Source organism: Equus caballus, chromosome 22, assembly GCF_041296265.1.
Source record: "Equus caballus isolate H_3958 breed thoroughbred chromosome 22, TB-T2T, whole genome shotgun sequence".
NCBI classification, from domain to species: Eukaryota; Metazoa; Chordata; class Mammalia; order Perissodactyla; family Equidae; genus Equus; species Equus caballus.
In genome coordinates, this window is record NC_091705.1 from 35,333,449 (window position 1) to 35,349,000 (window position 15,552).

General features: G+C 40.4%; 1 long non-coding RNA gene across 1 annotated transcript; it reads left to right on the top strand.

Moving 5' to 3' along the window:
- Window positions 1-1,154: 1,154 nt before the first annotated feature.
- LOC102148570 (uncharacterized) lies at window positions 1,155-1,585 on the top strand. Its single transcript, XR_001379505.3, has 2 exons — window positions 1,155-1,204; window positions 1,410-1,585. It is a non-coding gene; the product is annotated as an uncharacterized lncRNA (long non-coding RNA).
- The last annotated feature ends 13,967 nt before the right edge of the window (window positions 1,586-15,552 follow it).

Below are 15,552 nucleotides of genomic sequence, written 5' to 3' on the forward strand. Positions count from 1 at the left end.
TTCGTTATCTTGTCTTGTCTTTGTGGCTGTGTGTGTTTCAAATGTTAATTTGTTCCAGCAAAACTCTTCAAAGGTACCCATTTCTGAAATCTGTTGGGGAGGGTGGAGTTTAAGTCGTCATGGATACAGAGTGAGAAGAAAGGAGTTTGTCAAACTTGGGAAAGACAATTTCCTCCTATCGCCTCAAAAATCCACTGCATAAAGCAAGAATTCTTAAGGGTCAGGCCAGCCCTGACCTTCCCTGAGAAAGAAGGGCACCGTGGGCTCTCAGAAGTTATGCCCCAGAGGTTATTACCGCGCCTCTGCCTGGCGTTGGGGGGGAGGGGGGTGAAAGGAAACAGTTGACATTTCCGGTCACACTAAGGCTCTCTGGCCTGGGGCCCTGGGCACTAGCTCCCCCTGCCGGCGGGCTGCCAGAGACCATATAAACCGAGATCGGGCCTCCATGCTGCCCGCTCTCTTCTCCCGCGTCATGAAGCTGAGCAGCCTCTTTGCGCTCACTGTGGTCCTCCTGGTCCTCTGCCTCCACGCGGCGCAGCCTCGTTTGCTGAAGGGTGCGTGTGGGCCGAGGCGGTCCCGTGTGTGGTCGGGGTGGGGGAGCCCTCCCTCGGAGGAGCCCTTGGGACGAGCTGGCCCGGCTGCCTGGCAACGACGCCCTGGTGCCCCCAGCTCACCCTGCGGCATTTTTCCTCGGCAGTAACGAAACCGGGAGAGTGCCCCGAATTTTCACTTTCCTGCCCCTTCGTCCTCTTACCTCTGTGCCGGCGCGATAGAGGCTGCAAGGGCGTCAGGAAGTGTTGTTTCTACAACTGTAGGCGTCGATGCATGGAGCCCTTGGGGAGTTTGGAGTGAGGTGAGAAGCGCCCCGTCTCCCCGCTTTGATCTAGGTGTCCCAGAGCGCGTGGAGAACCCTCAGTGCCCTTAGAAATCATTGAGGTCAGAACTTTTAAACTAGGATCTACCCTGAAATCTGCCTCTAGGACAGTAAAGAGAGAGGCCCAACAGACGTCCTTCCTCAGAAACCGCGCCCTTCGTTCCATGTGATGGGCAGCGCTCTCCCGTGAATGATGGGGACAGTTGGAGGAGGTTATCTCTGGGCTCCTCAACTGTTGCTGAATTTTTCTTATGACAATTTTCAATGGCCATTGCTTCTCTTACAGCTTGTAAGAGTGAATCGCTTTCCTCTTCACATTTAAATTGTCAGGTAAGGGATTATCAGGTTATAATTTTTTGGGATGGCTTGCCTACAATTCCTGATCCCCAGTCCCTGACTTCTTGGCAGCACATCTCAGTGCTTTCGGGAGGAGAGGCCCTCACAGGATTGAGACCGCAGTGGTCTTGGGACCCAGTCCGCGTCCGCCGCTCAGTGTGCACCCTCCCATGTCTCTGACTCTCTCTTCTCTCCCCAGGTAGAAACCCCTTCTGAACCAACCCCGAGAAGACACTGATAGAGCAGGCTCAGATTGGATAACTGATTTCTGGTTCTTCCATGCTCTCCTCATCCCCGTCTTCCTTTTATCCAGAGTTAAATGCTTATTAATATGAAAACCACACAAAGAAATAAAGTGTTATATATTTAAAACTACATGAAAATCTACGACTGCTGGGTCTCCCCCCCCCACCCCCTTCTCTGTCCTCAGCCTCGAGGGGCATCCTTTAGGATTTGTAAAAAAGGATGGGGTTACTGTTTCACATTTAGTTTTGATCAGTTCCTGCACTTCTGTTTTTCTGATATGTTTCTCTCTTTCAATGTCTCCTGACACTCAGATCCCAGGGGCATTTTTGAGTCATGTTTTCTGTGTTGGATCGTCTGAGAGGTGTATGTTGTCCTGGGATAAGGAGGCAAGGCTTTTTGCCACATGGTCTCTGGCCCCGCTGCTGGTGGCCTTTCTGCTTGTTGGAATAGTGTGATCCAGGACTAGATTTGGGACTTTGGGTTGGCAGTGGAGCAGAACGTGCCTTAGTTCTAGGCTACTTTAAGGTCTAAAATCTTAGGCCTTCATAACTCAGGAAAAGGAAGTCTTGTCCACAGCCCAGTTTAGCTACCTTGAGTCTTAGTTCGGGAGCTGAGCCTCTAAGCTACCTACTCGTGAAGCGTTAGCCTTGCACTTTCTCGCTTTCTGCTGTTTGGTTCGGTCTTGCTGAGGGATCACACAGGGCTTTTAGGTCTGGAGAGTAGTCTTCCAAAAATTTATTTTTCCTTGACACATACAGCTTAAACAAATTTTTGAAAAACTATTTATTCCCTAGGATGTTTTCAGGTGACATATAATATTTTTCATCATCATCTACATAGTTACAAGTGATAACATTGTAGATGTAGGATGAACATTGTCATTTAAATAAAAATGGGAGCCTCACTCTTTTTAATGTTTCTAATGGAATCTAATTATTATCTTCATTGGATAGTAATTTCTATTAGGAAAAAACATGTTCTTTCTTCTCTGAATTTTCTTCTGCCTCCCCACTTGCTTTCCCTTCATTGCCTGCACAGTTCAAACCAAAACAAATAGGTGAATGGGTTAGTTTGGTTCCTCTGAAAAGCAGATGTCAAGACAAGAGTAGGGAATCAAGGGCTTATTGGGGAAAATGCGTGTGAGGGATAAAGGGGAGATAGCCAGAGGAGACAAGGAGAACCATCAGACTGTGATGCAGGGCTCCCGTGAAGGAGGGGAGGAGGATGCTCAGAATACAGTATGATTAAGAAAGTGTCAGCCTGGCTGAAAGGGAGTGATTGAATTAAAGTCACCCCTCAGAGCAATCCCCGTCTCCCAGAATGGGTCAGAGAGGGAAGGATTCCTGGCTAGCTTGTGGGTGATCTCCTCTTCCTTTCCTAGGGCAGGAGCTCAATCAGGTCCTTCAGTGGGCATCCCAGGAAAGGGAGCCCTGACAAATAGGGACCAAGTCCTCTGTGAGAGCTTCACCTGACAGTACGTCCGGACCACCCGACATTGTCCTTGGACTAACCAGCTCTGTCTGCCGCATTCGCCCTCTCTGTTCCGCTTTGTCTCCCTCCCTTTCTCTCCATCTCCTTTGTTCTCTCTTTCTTCATCTCCTTCCCTCTCTGTATCTATCTGGTCTCTTTTCATTTCTGGTACATTTTAATTTTTATTACTGTATTTTATACATTATAAAATATTACTGTATTTTATTACAGTATTCTGCTATCTCTCTCTCTTTCTCTGTCTGTGTGTCCTTCTGTCTCTGACTCTCATTTTTGTCATAATGGTTTCATGTGTTTGTTTTTATTTTCTCCTCTCTCTGTTTCTGTCATTCTTTGTCTCTGTGTGTCTTTGTCTTTCCTTGGGCCAGAAACACAAGAATGTAAACCCTACATACACGTTCCCTCAGGAGCCAGTGACTTCTCATTGCCTACTTATCAGGCGTCCTTAGCACTCTCCCCCGCCCGTCTCTGGATCATGACTGCTCTCCCACAGCCCTCCTTTTGGTTTCTGGGGACTCCTTTCACTTCCTGGGAAGATAGTCTAGAGCCTTTGTCAATTCCACCTACCTTCTTGTCCGTCTCATCTATAACCCCCTGTTGCTGCCAGATCTGTCAGCTGTTGCTGTGCCAGAATGACCAGCAGAGCTCAGAGCAGTGGCAGTGCTGTCCCAGTGCTTGTTGCAGGAAGTCCAGGAGTCCTGCAAACGTTCTAAATGTGGGTAAGAGGGTCCTGTCTGCCAGGAAGGGGCAAAGACTGAAACTGAGGACAGGAAGTATCGGGGTGCTGGTGGGGGCTCCCTCTGAATCTGGTTAGGGACAAGGCCCAGCTAGGTCCCTGCTACTGCCAACTTTGTGAATCTTATTGGTCACTTGATCAGTTTGTGGAACCAACAGTCAGCCTCACTGTAGGTCAGCCACCAGTCAGGCCACCAGGGGGCCCACTGGGTTAAAGGAATCCGGTCTTCCTTCATGAGATCCTCAGGCCTCAGTTTGAGGACCAGGGGCAGGGGAGAGGGGTTGGCGTCTATGGAGAGGGTAAGGCTGGGCTGTGGTCCTGGACAGCAGGAGGGTCTCAAGCTCTGGACCTGCTCTCTCCAGTTCAGGTGAAGTCTGAGAAGTGTTCAGTGAAGAAAGGCACTTGTAAGATGCCCAACCCTTCAAACTATTGCAAAAATGATGCTCATGCCGAATGGATAAAGAAGATGTGGTACAAATATACAATGGAATACTACTCAGCTGCAAAACAGAACAAAATCATCCCATTTGCAATAACATGGATGGACCTTGAGGGAATTATGTTAAGTGAAATAAGCCAGCGAGAGAAAGATAATCTGTGTATGACTCCACTCATATGAGGAATTTAAAATTATGGACTAAGAACAGTTTAGTGGATACCAGGGGAAAGGTGGGGTGGGGGGTGGGCACAAAGGGTGAAGTGGTGCACCTACAACATGACTGACAAACATTAATGTACAACTGAAATTTCACAAGTTTGTAACCTATCAATAACTCAATAAAAAAAAAAGTACCACCAAAACAAACAAACAAACAAACAAACAAAAAACAACAAAAAAAATGATGCTCACGCTGACATAGCCTGAAGTGCTACAAGGGCGGGAGTAGGAAGTGGTGCATTGTCCCTGAGAAAGGTGAGAAGAAGGGCTAGATTCAGATCTATGACCCGCCTGCCATCACCCTCCCCCAGTGTGGCCTAAACCCGCTGGAGCTCTGCCCTCATTGGCAGGGGGCTGCCTCACCTGTGTCCCCCGCAGAACCTCTGCCTTCAACACCATCTCTCGCAGTCCTCCGGGCATAGAACCTCAGAGGATTGCCTGTGGCGGTGCCTCTATACCTGACCTCTCACCTCGCCTCCCTGGGAGGGCGATGGCCTGGAGAAGCTTGGAGAAGCAGCCCTGACACAGAGCTCGTGAGACCAAGGTGTGAATGTCAGCTTTGCCTCTGAGTTGCTTACTGCCTCCTGCAGGTGACAGTACCTATCTGAGACTCAGTGACACTTAGTTTCTTCATTATTAAAATGGTCATAATCATATCCATCAAGGCAGCAGTGGTGCAGGGAATTTGTGCTATGAGGCACTTGTACATTGAGGGCGTATTGCTATGGTTATGCCCCAGCTCGAATGGGTTCTAGTTTGATGCTGAGGTTCAAAGCCAATAGGACCACCAGAATCTAAAGAACTTGAAAGGATCTTGGACTAGTCCCATGTCCAGATTTTACAGATGGGAAACCTAAGGCACTGAGGCAGTAAAAAGCTAGGATTTGAACTCAGCATCCTGACCTTGTAGGCGGTGCTCATTTAACTGTATCACCGCCATTCTCCCTCTCTGCCTGTCCTCAGGAAACGCTGGGAACCAGTGGCCAAGGATGCCTTTGGACCTGGAGGTACCCTGGCTAGTTCTAATACTATAGCTCTGACCTGCCTTTCTCTCTACAGACTGATCCGTGGTGTATGTGGTCTCTGAATTCTCTTTCCCCCTAAGCCTGAAAACTTTGAAAGCTCCCTGATGAAGATGTGGTTTTATCACCAATACCTCCTTTGGGTTCAGAGTTGGGCTTGATTCATCTGTGTATCCCTAGTATCCAGGATAGGGCTTGCACATAATAGACGCTTCAGGAAATGCCTATGGATTAGAAAATGAGCAAATGAACGTGCTGCTTCTTCATACCCAGCTTCATTGGTCTGGTGGTTGGGTAGAGGGAGTGAGTGACAGGACATCTGCATGTGTGGCCTCCCTGAAAAAGCAGGTGGAGGGTAAATGATAAGCAGCAGAGGACTTAGGAATACATTTAACCAAGGGGGTGAAAGATCTGTACACTGAAAACTACAAGACACTGAGGAAGGAGATTGATAAAGACAGAAATAAATGGAAAGATATCTCGTGTTCATGGATTGAAAGAGTTAATATTGTTAAAATGTCCATACCACCTAAGGCCATCTATAGCTTCAATGCAATCTCTATCCAAATTTCAACGGCACTTTTCACAGAAATAGAAAAAACGATTCTAAGATTCATATAAAACCACAAAAGACCCCAAATAGTCAAAGCAATCTTGAGAAAAAACAAAGCTAGAGGTATCACCCTTCCTGACTTCAAACTATCTACAGGACTATAGTAATAAAAACAGTATGTTACCGGCATGAAAGTGGACACGTGGACCAATGGAGCAACAGCCTGGAAATGGACCCTTGCATTGTATGATCAGCTGATGTTTGATAGGGGAGCTGAGAATACTCAGTGGGGAGAGGATAATCTTTCCAATAAATCGTGCTGGGAAAACTGGATATCCACGTGCAAAAGAATGAAGTTGGACCCCGTCTATATCACTCACAAAAATTAGCTTGAAATAGAGCCAGCCCCGATGGGCTAGTGGCTAAAGTTTGGTGTGCTCTGTTTCAGCAATCTGGGCATGGTTGCCCGGGTACAGAACTACACCACTTGTCTGCCAGTAGCCATGCTGTGGCAGCAGCTCACACAGAAGAATGAGAAGGACTTACAACTTGGATATACAACCATGCACTGGGGCTTTGGGGAGGAAAAGAATAAGAGAAGAAGATTGGCAACAGATGTTAGCTCAGAGTGAATATTTCCCAGCAAAAAAAAAAAAGTTTCAAATAAATTAAGGACTTAAATGTAAGACTTGAAACCATAAAACTACTAGAAGAAAAGGTAGGGAAAAATCTCTTTGACCTCGGTCTTGGCAATGACTTTTTTGGATACAACACCACAAGCAACAAAAGCAAAAATCAACAAGTGGCACTACCTCAAACTAAAAAGCCCTTGCATGGCAAAATAACAATCAACAAAATGAAATGGCAAACTGTGGGTTGGGAGAAAATATTTGCAAAAGATATATCCAATAAGGGGGTTAATATCCAAAATATATAAAGAATTCATATAACTCAATAGCAAAAAAATTCAAATAGTCCAATGAACAAATGGACAGAGAACTTGAATAGACATTTCCCCAAAGAAGACATACAAATGGCTAACAAGTACATGAAAAAGTGCTCAGCATCACTAATCATCGGAGAAATGCAAATCAAAACCCCAATGAGATATCCTCTCATACCTGTTAGAATGGCTGTCATCAAAAAGACAAGAGGTAACAAATGCTGGCAAGATGTGGGGAAAAGGGAGCCCTCGAGCGCTGTTGGTGGGAACATGAGCTGGTACAGCCACTATGGAAAACAGTATGGAGGTTCTTCAAAAAATTAAAAATAGATCTACCATATGATCCAGCAATCTCAGTTCTGGGTATACATCAGTGGAGATGAAATCACTGTCTCAAAGGCCGTCAGCGCTCCATGTTCATTCCAGCAACATTCACAACACCCAAGACACGGAAACAACCTAAGTGTCCACTGACAGATGGATAGATGAAGAAAATGTGGTACATATTACAATGGAATATTATTCAACTCTAAAAAAGAAGGAAAGCCAGCCCTTTGTGACAACATGGATGGACCTTGTGGGCATTATGCTACGTGAAATAAGTCAGACCAAGAAAAATACTGTATGATCTTACTTATACATGGAATCTAAAATCATCAAACTGATAGGAACAGAGATTAGAACGGTGGTTGCCAGGGGCTGAGGAGTGGGGGCAGTGGGAGATGATCAAAGAGTACAAAGTTTCAGTCCTAAAATGAGGAAGTTCTGGGGATCTGCTGCTCAGCACGGTGACTGTAGTTGACAACACTGGATGGTATCCTTGAAAGGTGCTCCGAGAGCAGAGCTGTAATGTTCTCACCATAACAGCAACAACAAAATGGTAATTGTGTAAGGTCAAGGATGTGCTAACTAACCTTATTGTGGGAAGCATTTTAGAATATATACCTGTATCAAGTCATCACACCGTACACCTTAAACTTAAAGAATGTTACACATCAATTATATCTCAATAAACTTGGGGGGGGGAATGTCAAAATTACATAAAAAGATACAGTCAGAAATCTTTTCTCATCCCGATGCTCTTCACTCCACTTCCACTCAACCCTTACAAGCAATAATTTTATTCATTTCTGGTTTATCCTTCTTATATTTTCATTTGATATATATATGTATTTGCGTTTGTTTCTTATGTGAAGGATAGCTAAACAGAATACAATCGCACATTAAAAAAATAATGCATCATGACCAAATGAGGTTTTTTTTCAGGAATACCAAATGGTTAAATATTAGGAAATCTTTAATATAATTTATTATATAAACATATACATTGTTTTCACATAACAGTATAACTGACAATTGCTCCATCTCAGCTCATAGATACCTTCCCTGTTCTATTTTTTAAAAATAGTGTCGTAATATTCTATTGTGTGGATATATCATAGTTTATTCATCTCATTTCCTTGTCCTGCATAGATAAACAATCTTTTGCTGTTACAATGACATCACAAATTACGTTAGCATGATTGTTGACCTATCGCTTCAGGGTGGATTCCTAGAAGTGAGATTGCTGAAAGGGTAAGTGTATATGTGGTTTTGTTGAACACTGCTAAATGCTCATTCCCAGCGACTCCACTATCCTGGATTCCTACCAGCTATGTCTGAGAAAGACTGTTTCTTCATAGCTTTCTTGATGGAGTTTCCTGTCAAGCTTTCAGATTTTTGCCAGCTTAGGTGGTAGGAAATGGTATCACAGTATAATTTCAATGTGTAGTTTTTTTACATGAGAAGTTGATATTTATTTTTTCCTTTATTTCAAGGGCCATTTAAATTGATTTCCTGTCAATTTTCTGTTCTTATGTTTTACCCACATTCCTCTTGGGGTTTAGATATTTTTCTTCTTCTTCTTTTTTTTTTTTTTTTTGCTGGGGAAGATTCACCCAGAGTTGCTAACATCTGTTGCCAATCCTCCTCTTTTTGCTTGAGGAAGATTGTCACTGAGCTAACATCTGTGCCAATCTTCCTCTATTTTGTATGTATGACACTGCCACAGCATGGCTGACGAGTGGTGTAGGTCCACGTCTGGTATTGAACCTGTGAACCTAGGCCGCTGAAACAAAATGCACCAAACTTTTAACCACCCGGCCACGGGGCCAGCCCCCTGTTCTTGATTTTAAAAGGCTCTTTATATATCAGAGAGATTAGCTTCTTTTTCTATGATGTTAGCTGAGAATATTTTCCCCCGTTTTTCAATTTTGACTTTAAAAAGCTTCTTTTTTTTTTTTTGCCATGCATTAAAGATTATTATGGCTTTCCTAATATCATATATTACAAAGTATGTATTTCCCCATTGACTTGAAATGCCACATTTATCATACATTATTTTTCCATTAGTAGTTGAGTCTATTTTTGAACTTTCCATTTTGTTGCTTTAATTTGTCTGTCTATCATATATACTGTCTATTATCATGTCTATTGTCTGTCTATTCACACACTGCTTTAACTATATGCCCACTAGAGTATATTTTAACATATGGTAAGGCTAGTCCTTTTTGATGTTTTTCTTTTTTTAGGGGTTTCCCAGCTATTCTTCTTGTTTACTTTTCATATGAAGTTTAAAAGCAATTCTCTAAGCCCTGAGGAAAAAAATTATTGGTACTTTTATTGAGATCATGTTAAATTAATTTGAAGAAATTTGACATTTTTATTATGCTATAATCATTCCATCCAAAGACAAGGGATGTCTTCCCACTTAAGTATTGAGTCTCAAAAGTTAACTTTTGAGTCTTTCAGAAATGTTTTAAAATTTTGATAATTTTGTGTGATGTTTATTTCTAGTGTTTAAAGATTTTGTTGCATTGTAAACGGGATGCTCTTGTGCAGTAAATCTTCTAACTTCTTGTCTATACGTAAGGACATCAATGATTTTTGAAAGCTAATGTAGAATTCTCAGTTATTTATTGATTTCATTGTTTATATTAGATTTTGCATGGAATCTTTTGGCTTTCGTTGATACACTATCATGTTATCTGCAGTGATAACTTTATTTCTTTATTTCTAATTTTTATGTGCCTAATTGTTAAAATCCTGTTCAAGACATTGGCCAATTCTTCCAATACAATATGAATAGTAGTGAAGTTAGTGGACATCCTCACCTTCTTCTTAACCTTGATGGAAAGCCTTTGTGTTTCTCCAGTAAGAAGGTATTGGTCAACTTTTTAGTTTACCTAAAAACTAATAAGTGAGTGTTTACTTTTTCGAAGGTTTTTTTTTTAGCATCTATGAGAATGAATCCTATCTTTTTTTCTCTTAGATATATTTATATAATAAATTATATTAAGGATGTCCTAATATTTAACCATCTTATATTCCTGGAAAAAAACCTCATTTGGTCATGATGCATTATTTTTTAATGTGCTATTGCATTCTGTCTACTAATGTTTATTTTGGATTTTTGAACTAATATTCATTAGTGAAATTGATTTGTACTTTTCTCTTTTTACGTAATTTTTACCAATTTTGGGTGTCAGTGTTATACTTACTTCATAAAAAGAACTGGGAAAGTTATTTTTTCTATACTTAGGAGTCATTTAAGTAGTGTTGGAATTAAGTGTCTTTGAAGGCTTGTAGAACCATATGGAATAGTTTTCAACGATCTCTATTTCTTCTATAAAAATTGGTCTGTTTTCACATTCCTATGTCTATTGGGGTAAAATTGGGTAAATGACATTTTTATAGGATATTTATTTCATCTAAAATTTTATATCTATCTGCATAATTCTGTGCAAATAAATTTCTCATGATTTTAGACATTTTTCCTGTTTGATCATTATTGTCCCTTATCATTTCTTATTTTGTGTGTTTCTGTTTTCTTACTTTTTTATTGATCACATTAGCTAGCCATTTATTTATTTTTATGGGTTTTTTTCTGAAGACAGCATTTTATTTATTACTTCTACTATATTTTTGGAGTTTTAAACATATTATTTTCTGCTTTTATCTGTATTAATTTTTTTTTTGTTTCACTTTGGTTTTCTTTTGTGTTTCTTTTAAGCTTTTGAGCTGGATGTTTAATTCATTTATTTGCACTTTCAATTTTTTTGCTACTCATATTTAAAACTATGAATTTCCTTCTGATTACTGCTTAACTCATATCACTTAGATTCTAATATGTAGCATTTTCATTATCAATAGTTTTTAGAAATTCTGCAATTTTAATTTGTTTTTCTTCTTTGATCCAACAGTTGTTTTACCAAGAGTTTCTAAATTTCTAGGAGGAAATTTTTAAAAATTATTTATCCTTACATTGCATTGCTACTAGAGAATACTGTCTGTATTGTTTCTACCTCATGAAACTTATTGAGAATTTCTTCGTGACCTAGTATATGGTAATTATTTATTAACATTCCCTGTGTACTTGAGAAGCAGATATACTTTCTGTTATCGGTGTTCAAAATTCAATGCACATCTATAAAATTACCTTATGAATCGTCTTCTTTGATCTTCTACATCTTTACTGTCTTCGTGTGAGCGTGTTTTTGAGTTTCTATTTTCAGAATGTTTCTACTTACATTTTTGATGGTTTCTGTTTTGTTAAGGTGATTGTGCTATTTCTTGCATGGATATTAGTAACTGATATATCTTCTTTGTTAATTGTTAACTGTGAGCATCATAAATTATCCTTCTTTATGTCAGCTAATTTTTATTCCTAAATTCTACCCTGACGTTTAGGTCACAGTGTCTGCTTTTTTATTGTTTGCATCCATTTGTTCTGTCTTTATCTGTCCCTTTATTTGTAGGCTTTCTAAATAACTTTTTAAAAGATAATGTCTCTTTTATACACTATGGAGTTAGGTTTTGTTTTGTGAGCCAGTCTAAAAATGTGTTTCTAATAGATGAGCTTGATCCATTTACATTTATTGTTGTGACAAATATATTTGATCTTGGCTCTGTTATATTATTTATATTGCATTTGCTGTGTATATTATGTTGTATTGATCATGGCTTCACTCTGTGGGTTATTTTTATGTTTGAGCATACATGGAACCTGTGATGAGAGTGAGTCACAAACTAGGGATTATGATGAATTCAATTCTTGGCACCTGAAGTTTAAAAAATTGAATGTGGATAGAAGAATAGGAATCCACTTCACCAATAGGAGGATCAAACCTCACTATCTATAGAGGGAGACACCAAGGGGAAGCAAGCTACTTCTTCCTACAGAATCTGAAAAGACCCAGGAATTAAGGGAATTTAGAACTGAGTCAGGTTAGTTTCAGGTGCGGAGTCAAATTGGATTCGTTTGATTGTCTGCATAAGGGGCAGTTGATGCTCTAGGCTGTCACCTTCCCTGACCCTTGCTATCATTGCTATGCCTCTAACAACCCTGCAGGAGACAAGAGGAGATCCTAAATTTTAAAAACTGACTTATAATCCAGTTTTCCTATAGTGAAGCTTACCATCTGATGAGCCCTGCCAAGCACACAAAGCTTCCCTTTAAATTCTGGTGCATGCTTCCAAATCATATATCTGACAACGGGTTAATTTCCAAAATATGTAAAGAACTCATACAACTCAACAACAAGAAAATGAACAACCTGATCAAAAAATGGGCAGAGGATATGAACAGACATTTTTCCAAAGAAGATATACAGAAGGCCGGCAGGCACATGAAAAGATGCTCAGCATTACTAATTACTAGGGAAATGCAAATCAAAACTACAATGAGATATCACCTCACACCAATCAGAATGGCTGTAATTAACAAGACAAGAAATAACAAGTGTTGGAGAGGATGTGGAGAAAAGGGAACTCTCATATACTGCTGGTGGGAATGCAAACTGGTGCAGCCACTATGGAAAACAGCGTGGAGATTTCTCAAAAAATTAAAAATAGAAACACCATATGACCCAGCTATCCCACTACTGGGTTTTTATCCAAAGAACATGAAATCAATGATTCAAAGAGATTTATGCATCCGTATGTACATCACAGGATTATTCACAAGGGCCAAGATGTGGAAGCAACCCAAGTGTCCATCAACAGATGCCTGGGTAAAGAAGATGTGGTATATGTACATATATATGTATATATATATACACACACACACACAATGGAATACTACTCAGCCCTAAAAGAAGACAAAATCGTGCCATTTGCAACAAGATAGATGGACCTTGAGGGTAACATGCTAAGCAAAGTAAGTCAGACAGAGAAAGACAAATACCATATGATTTCGCTCATATGCGGAAGATAAACACATAGATAAGGAGAACAGATTAGTGGTTATCAGAGGAGAAGGGGGTGGAGGGAGGGCAAAAGGGATAAAGGGGCACATATGCATGGTGACAGATAAAAACTAGACTATTGGTGCTGAGCACGATGCAGTCTATACAGAAACTGAAATATAATAACGTACACCTGAAATTTACACAATCTTATAAGCCAATATCACCTCAATAAAATAAAATAAAATAAAAAATTTTGGGTGCATGCTGTTAAGTAGGGCAGATGCTGAAGTTCACCATACAATCGACAAAACTTCTAACACAAAAGAGATGAAAACATTTTGGGAAAAAAAGGACTCAGAGGAAACAGAGATCATGCAGGGAACCGAGGAGACAAGATGCTGCTGCAACATGAAATAAGACAAGGTGACAGTTTTTTAAAAGGATAGTCAATGAACAAGAAAAATAGATGAAATTAAAAATTCTTAAAAAGAATGGGAAAATAAATATGAGGAGATCATTTCATGACTAGAATCACCAGTTAACGAGGTAGAAATAAGATGGAAAAAATAAGAAACTTAGAGAATCAATCAATAAAAGCAACACCTGGCTAATAAAAGTTTTGGAAAGGGAACCAACAAAATGGTGGAGGTGGAATTATTCAAGAAATAATGCAGTAAAATATCCCAGAATTGAAATGCCTAGCGAGTACTCAGCTCGCGAATGTAAAAAAAGACATCAAAGCTAATCATTGTGAAATGTCAGAACATCAGGGATAAAGAGAAGATTCCGTAAGCTATGAGATACATAGATAGATGAGGGAGAGGGAATCACTCACATCTGAAGAATGAGGAATCAGAGTGGCATTTGATTTCTCAGTACAAACATTGGAAATTAAAATAAAAGCAATACTATCAAAATTTTAAGTAAAATTATTTATAACTCATATTTGTATTCTAAGCCAAAATATCAACCAAGTGTGAAGGTAAAATATAAATGCTTTCGGAAAGACCAAGTCTCAAAATAGTTATTTCCAATGCACCATTCCTCAGAAATCTACTGAAAAATATATGCCATTAAAATGGAGGATGTAACAAAGAAAAAGAGAAACTTGAAATCCAGGAATGATACAAGAAAGGAGCCAAGATAATAATTGCCAGAAGCATGGCCAAAAAAATCCCCTAATGCTGGTTGTGTAGCAGGTCTAGAGAAGCACCAGTCTGGACGGGAGCCCTCCAGGAGGGCTGTCTCACAGAACACAAAATGGACGTGACTGAGGGCTGAATAATGGTGCCTACAGGTGTTCGCATCCTAATCCCCTGACCCTATGAATGTTCCCTTATGTGGCAAAAGGAACTTTGAACATGTGATCAAAGGAACGATATCCATAGGGGGAGATTATCCTGTATTATCTGGATGGACCCTAAATGTAGTCAATTGTATCCTTATAAGAGGGAGGCAGAGGGAGATTTGACAAAAGAAGAGGAAGTAAGAGATGTGGCAACTGAAGTTGGGGAGAAAAATCAATGTGACGTGCGGCCATGAGCCAAGGAATGACAATAGCCTGTGGAGGGTGGAAAAGCCGAGGAAATGGGTTCTCCCCTAGAACGTCCAGAAAGAGCACGGACCTGCCGACGTGTTGATTCCTGCCCAGTGAAACTCATTTTGGACTTCTGGACTGCAGAACTGTAAGAGAATAAATTTGTGCCATTTTAAGCCAATAAATTTGTGCCAATTTGTTACTGCAGTGATAGGAAACAAATACAGTAGACTAACAGTGTGGGCCACATAAAAATGTGGTACAGAGGAATTCACAGAGCTGTTGGAGAGTTATGGAGGCCTTAGCTAGAGTGTTTTTTCTTTAAAAGGGAAGAAAAATGAAATAATGAGGCAATTCAACAAAAATTGGAGGAAAAAATAAAAATCATATGAAGAATGAAATGCAGTCATGGTATATAGCTTGATTCCGCAGTGACAATTTTACTGAGTTGTAATAATGTTTTCCTTGAAAATGAATTTTACCAAAATTGTGATATATTTATATTGGGAGGGTATAGAAGTCTATAAAAAAGTCAAAATCCTTACCAGTAACAGGAAATGGGCAGATGATGTCTAAATTTGAAGAAGTAAAAGTTGGCAGTATATACATATGATGATAAAACGTGAAAGTAAATGCCAGAAAAAAATAGCAAAAAGAGTTGAAAGCTGTTACTTGTGGGGAGCCAGAAAGGCAGAGGGGTGGGGTTGGTGGGTTGGCACACTCAGGAGGTAGGCCTAAATGTACTGCTGGTTTTTTGGTTTTTTGGTGAGGAAGATTGGCCCTGAGCTAACATCTATTGCCAATCCTCTTCTTTTTGCTTGAGGATGGTTGTCGCTAAGCTAACATCTGTGCCCATCTTCCTCCACTTTGTATGTGGGATGCCGCCACCACATGGCTTAAAAAGTGGTGTGTAGGTCCACTGCCAGAATCTG